Source organism: Cryptomeria japonica, unplaced genomic scaffold (genome assembly GCF_030272615.1).
Source record: "Cryptomeria japonica unplaced genomic scaffold, Sugi_1.0 HiC_scaffold_546, whole genome shotgun sequence".
Lineage (NCBI taxonomy): Eukaryota > Viridiplantae > Streptophyta > Pinopsida > Cupressales > Cupressaceae > Cryptomeria > Cryptomeria japonica.
In genome coordinates this window covers 26,623-32,500 of record NW_026729357.1, presented here as the reverse complement: position 1 = coordinate 32,500, position 5,878 = coordinate 26,623, and positions in this window count along the sequence as shown.

Here is a 5,878-nt window from a genome sequence, read left to right as displayed (position 1 = left end):
GGTGGTGCACCCCGCACGAACAATCCCGCCTCGACCAGCCTGAACAATTCCCCTCTCGAAGGAAGGCCTCGGCCTTAATCGTCCACGACAAACAGCTCGACGAGGCATGAAGCACCCACGGGAGCCGGAGCATGACGATGCAGAGTCTCGGTTCACAGGAGCCTGGGAAGAACATCCCGTACGGAACCCTTTACCCGAAAACATCCGAACCGCACATGCTCGCGACAGTCCTGCCGTTAGAGAATGCACCGTGCACGCGACCGAGTAAGGCCACTCAGAGACATCCATTTCCCAGGTATATGCCCCCTACGCACTTTTGGTGGCGCAACTCGCACGAACAGTCCCACCTCGACCCCGTAAACAAGCTTTTTTGCCTCGAAGAGTTCGTCGGAGACGAAGAAGCAACCTTCAGTGCAAACGTAGCACTCTTTTGTGCAACCGCCCAAACAACGCCCCCTCTACCCTCTGTCGAAACACTCGGCATTGCTGCTCCCTAAGGTGAGCTTCTCCTCATAGGCAATTCCGCTCTTATCCGGTCACGTTTGTGTGCCCGAATTTCGCAAGGCAACCTCCATGGGACATGGAAAAGACTCGAGAAGAGAGCTCGCTCACGGGAGAGAGAAGCCAAGGAGACCACGAGAGTGCTGAGAGTGGGACAGCGCTGAATAGGCGGGAGAAGCCTGCGCATATAAACGGAGATATATATCCAATTGCAACGAAGGAACGTGCCAAAGATCGAGAACAATGGCAGAAATGCTAGTAACGTGCACTTCGGGACCAACGCATCACCGGAAGACAACCGCCAAACATCGAAAGAGTCGCGATGCTCCGCAACCTACGTGCAAAGCGGTCGCACACCGGGTAAGGGAGTGAGAGCCCCAAACATAGCTGGGCGAGGCGCTCACTCCGCTCTTTAATATCTCGTTAATACCGCCAAGGAAATGGCACAAGCACACACACACAAGCATCCTCGGAAGAGGACAGTTCGAGTGACAGGTCAAATCCAAGAGTTCCGAAGACTACCTCCAGGAACAATCGGGAACAAGACCGATTACAAGTCGTCGAGTCTGTTACTGGGCGAACACGAGATGCGCACAGGAAATCGATCAGCCCTCACAATGGCCCAAGGCCAGAGATCGGACTGCTACGATTTACCCCAACAATCATCGTGCCACTCTTCGCAGAGAGGTGATAGACGCCAACGAGCCCGCGCATAGCAATCGAGGTGTAAAAAGGGCGTTGAAGGCAGGAAGCCTGGACGAAAGAGGCTACGAGGTCACCTCGAAGCGGTCTAAGAATCGGGCGCACTTGGGGCGACTACCAGTGCCAACCCCTTATCCCGCGGTGCGTCCGACACACAGAAATTTCCAAGGCGGCCAAGGAGCCTCCCCGCATAGCAATCGGGGTGTGAGGTTACGGATGCAGCATTGATAGCAATCGAGGTGTGAGGCGAAGGATGCAGAAGTGAGAGCCGAGGGATGTAGCAGAGATAGCAATCGGGGTGTGTGATGCAGAAGAGATAGCAATCGAGGTGTGCGGTGGGAAGGGCCCAGCAGCCAGAATGCATGAAGCGACGGATGAAGCAGTGATGACAACCGGGCTGTGAGGAGAGGAGGGATGCAGCCAAGAAAGCAATCAGGGCTCGAGGCAAGGGATGCATCAAGGATAGCAATCATGTTGTGAGGCGAGATTCCAAAGGCTAAACGTGAGAGGCTGCAGGGTCGACTCAGAGAGGTCTATGCATGTGAGAGGCTGAAAGCAAGGTCGACTCGGAGCGGTCTATGCATCGGGCGCGCTTGGGGCGACTACCAGTGCCAACCCCTTATCCCGCGACGCGTCCGACAAAGAGAACGTTCCAAGGCGGCAGAGGAGGTTACCAGCCGAAGGATGCAGTAGCAATAACAGGTATAGTTCCGCGGCGGCCGAGAAGACTCACCGCATAGGAATCGGGATGCGAGGCGAGGGATGCGGCGGGAAGGCCCCGACGGCTAAACGGAAGAGGCTGCAGGGCCGCCTCGGAATGGTCCAAGCATCGGATGCGATTGGGACGACTACCAGTGCCAACCCCTTATCCCGCGATGCGTCCGATACACAGATAGTTCCAAGGCGGCCGAGGAGCCTCACCGCATATCAATCGGGGTGCGAGGCGAGGGATGGGACGGGAAGGCCCCAACGGCTAGACGGAAGAGGCTTCAGGGCCACCTCGGAATGGTCCAAGCATCGGACGCGCTTGGGGCGACTGCCAGTGCCAACCCCTTATCCCGCGATGCGTCCGATACACAGATGGTTCCAAGGCAGCCGAGGAGCCTCACCGCATAGCAATCGGGGGTGCGAGGCGAGGGATGGGGCGGGAAGGCCCCAACGGCTAGACGGAAGAGGCTTCAGGGCCGCCTAGGAATGGTCCAAGCATCGGACACGCTTGGGGCGACTACCAGTGACAGCCCCCTATCCCGCGATGCGTCCGATACGAAGATGGTTCCAAGGCGGCCGAGGAGCCTCACCGCATAGCAATCGGGGTGCGAGGTGGGGGATGCGGCGAGATGGCCCCAACGGCTAGACGGAAGAGGCCACAGGGCCGCGTCGGAATAGTCCAAGCATCGGACGCGCTTGGGGCGACTACCAGTGACAACCCCTTATCCCGCGATGCGTCCGATACGAAGATAGTTCCAAGGCGGCCGAGGAGCCTCACCGCATAGCAATCGGGGTGCGAGGTGGGGGATGCGGCGAGATGGCCCCAACGGCTAGACGGAAGAGGCTGCAGGGCCGCCTCGGAATAGTCCAAGCATCGGACGCGCTTGGGGCCACTACCAGTGACAACCCCTTATCCCGCGATGCGTCCGATACGAAGATAGTTCCAAGGCGGCCGAAGAGCCTCACCGCATAGCAATCGGGGTGCGAGGTGGGGGATGCGGCGAGATGGCCCCAACGGCTAGACGGAAGAGGCCACAGGGCCGCCTCGGAATAGTCCAAGCATCGGACGCGCTTGGGGCGACTACCAGTGACAACCCCTTATCCCGCGATGCGTCCGATACGAAGATAGTTCCCAGGCGGCCGAGGAGCCTCACCGCATAGCAATCGGGGTGCGAGGCGAGGGATGCGGCGAGATGGCCCCAAAGGCTAGACGGAAGAGGCTGCAGGGCTGCCTCGGAATAGTCCAAGCATCGGACGCGCTTGGGGCGACTACCACTGCCAACCCCTTATCCCGCGATGCGTCCGATACACAGATAGTTCCGAGGCGGCCGAGGAGGTGGGGGATGCAGCGAGATGGCCCCAACGGCTAGACGGAAGAGGCTGCAGGGCCGCCTCGGAATAGTCCAAGCATCGGACGCGCTTGGGGCGACTACCAGTGACAACCCCTTATCCCGCGATGCGTCCGATACACAGATAGTTCCGAGGCGGCCAAGGAGCCTCACCGCATAGCAATCGTGGTGCGAGGTGGGGGATGCGGCGAGATGGCCCCAACGGCTAGACGGAAGAGGCTGCAGGGCCGCCTCGGAATGGTCCAAGCATCGGATGCGCTTGGGGCGACTACCACTGCCAACCCCTTATCCCGCGATGCGTCCGATACATAGATAGTTCCAAGGCGGCCGAGGAGCCTCACAGCATAGCAATCAGGGTGCGAGGCGAGGGATGCGGCGAGAAAGCCCCAACGGCTAGAGGGAAGAGGCTTCAGGTCCGCCTCGGAATGGTCCAAGCATCGGACGCGCTTGGGGCGACTACCAGTGACAACCCCTTATCCCGCGACGCGTCCGATACACAGATAGTTCCAAGGCGGCCGAGGAGCCTCACCGCATAGCAATCGGGGTGCGAGGCGAGGGATGCGGCGAGAAGGACCCAACGGCTACACGGAAGAGGCTTCGGGGCCGCCTCGGAATGGTCCAAGCATCGGACGCGCTTGGGGCGACTACCAGTGACAACCCCTTATCCCGCGACGCGTCCGATACACAGATAGTTCCAAGGCGGCCGAGGAGCCTCACCGCATAGCAATCGGGGTGCGAGGCGAGGGATGCGGCGAGAAGGACCCAACGGCTAGACGGAAGAGGCTTCGGGGCCGCCTCGGAATGGTCCAAGCATCGGACGCGCTTGGGGCGACTACCAGTGACAACCCCTTATCCCGCGACGCGTCCGATACACAGATAGTTCCAAGGCGGCCGAGGAGCCTCACCGCATAGCAATCGGGGTGCGAGGCGAGGGATGCGGCGAGAAGGACCCAACGGCTAGACGGAAGAGGCTTCGGGTCCGCCTCGGAATGGTCCAAGCATCGGACGCGCTTGGGGCGACTACCAGTGACAACCCCTTATCCCGCGACGCGTCCGATACACAGATAGTTCCAAGGCGGCCGAGGAGCCTCACCGCATAGCAATCGGGGTGCGAGGCGAGGGATGCGGCGAGAAGGACCCAACGGCTAGACGGAAGAGGCTTCGGGTCCGCCTCGGAATGGTCCAAGCATCGGACGCGCTTGGGGCGACTACCAGTGACAACCCCTTATCCCGCGACGCGTCCGATACACAGATAGTTCCGAGGCGGCCGAGGAGCCTCACCGCATAGCAATCGGGGTGCGAGGTGAGGGATGCGGCGAGAAGGACCCAACGGCTAGACGGAAGAGGCTTCGGGTCCGCCTCGGAATGGTCCAAGCATCGGACGCGCTTGGGGCGACTACCAGTGACAACCCCTTATCCCGCGACGCGTCCGATACACAGATAGTTCCAAGGCGGCCGAGGAGCCTCACCGCATAGCAATCGGGGTGCGAGGCGAGGGATGCGGCGAGAAGGACCCAACGGCTAGACGGAAGAGGCTTCGGGTCCGCCTCGGAATGGTCCAAGCATCGGACGCGCTTGGGGCGACTACCAGTGACAACCCCTTATCCCGCGACGCGTCCGATACACAGATAGTTCCGAGGCGGCCGAGGAGCCTCACCGCATAGCAATCGGGGTGCGAGGCGAAGGATGCGGCGAGAAGGACCCAACGGCTAGACGGAAGAGGCTTCGGGTCCGCCTCGGAATGGTCCAAGCATCGGACGCGCTTGGGGCGACTACCAGTGACAACCCCTTATCCCGCGACGCGTCCGATACACAGATAGTTCCAAGGCGGCCGAGGAGCCTCACCGCATAGCAATCGGGGTGCGAGGCGAGGGATGCGGCGAGAAGGACCCAACGGCTAGACGGAAGAGGCTTCAGGGCCGCCTCGGAATGGTCCAAGCATCGAACGCGCTTGGGGCGACTACCAGTGACAACCCCTTATCCCGCGACGCGTCCGATACACAGATAGTTCCGAGGCGGCCGAGGAGCCTCACCGCATAGCAATCGGGGTGCGAGGCGAGGGATGCGGCGAGAAGGACCCAACGGCTAGACGGAAGAGGCTTCAGGGCCGCCTCGGAATGGTCCAAGCATCGGACGCGCTTGGGGCGACTACCAGTGACAACCCCTTATCCCGCGACGCGTCCGATACACAGATAGTTCCGAGGCGGCCGAGGAGCCTCACCGCATAGCAATCGGGGTGCGAGGCGAGGGATGCGGCGAGAAGGACCCAACGGCTAGACGGAAGAGGCTTCAGGGCCGCCTCGGAATGGTCCAAGCATCGGACGCGCTTGGGGCGACTACCAATGACAACCCCTTATCCCGCGACGCGTCCGATACACAGATAGTTCCGAGGCGGCCGAGGAGCCTCACCGCATAGCAATCGGGGTGCGAGGCGAGGGATGCGGCGAGAAGGACCCAACGGCTAGACGGAAGAGGCTTCAGGGCCGCCTCGGAATGGTCCAAGCATCGGACGCGCTTGGGGCGACTACCAGTGACAACCCCTTATCCCGCGACGCGTCCGATACACAGATAGTTCCGAGGCGGCCGAGGAGCCTCACCGCATAGCAATCGGGGTGCGA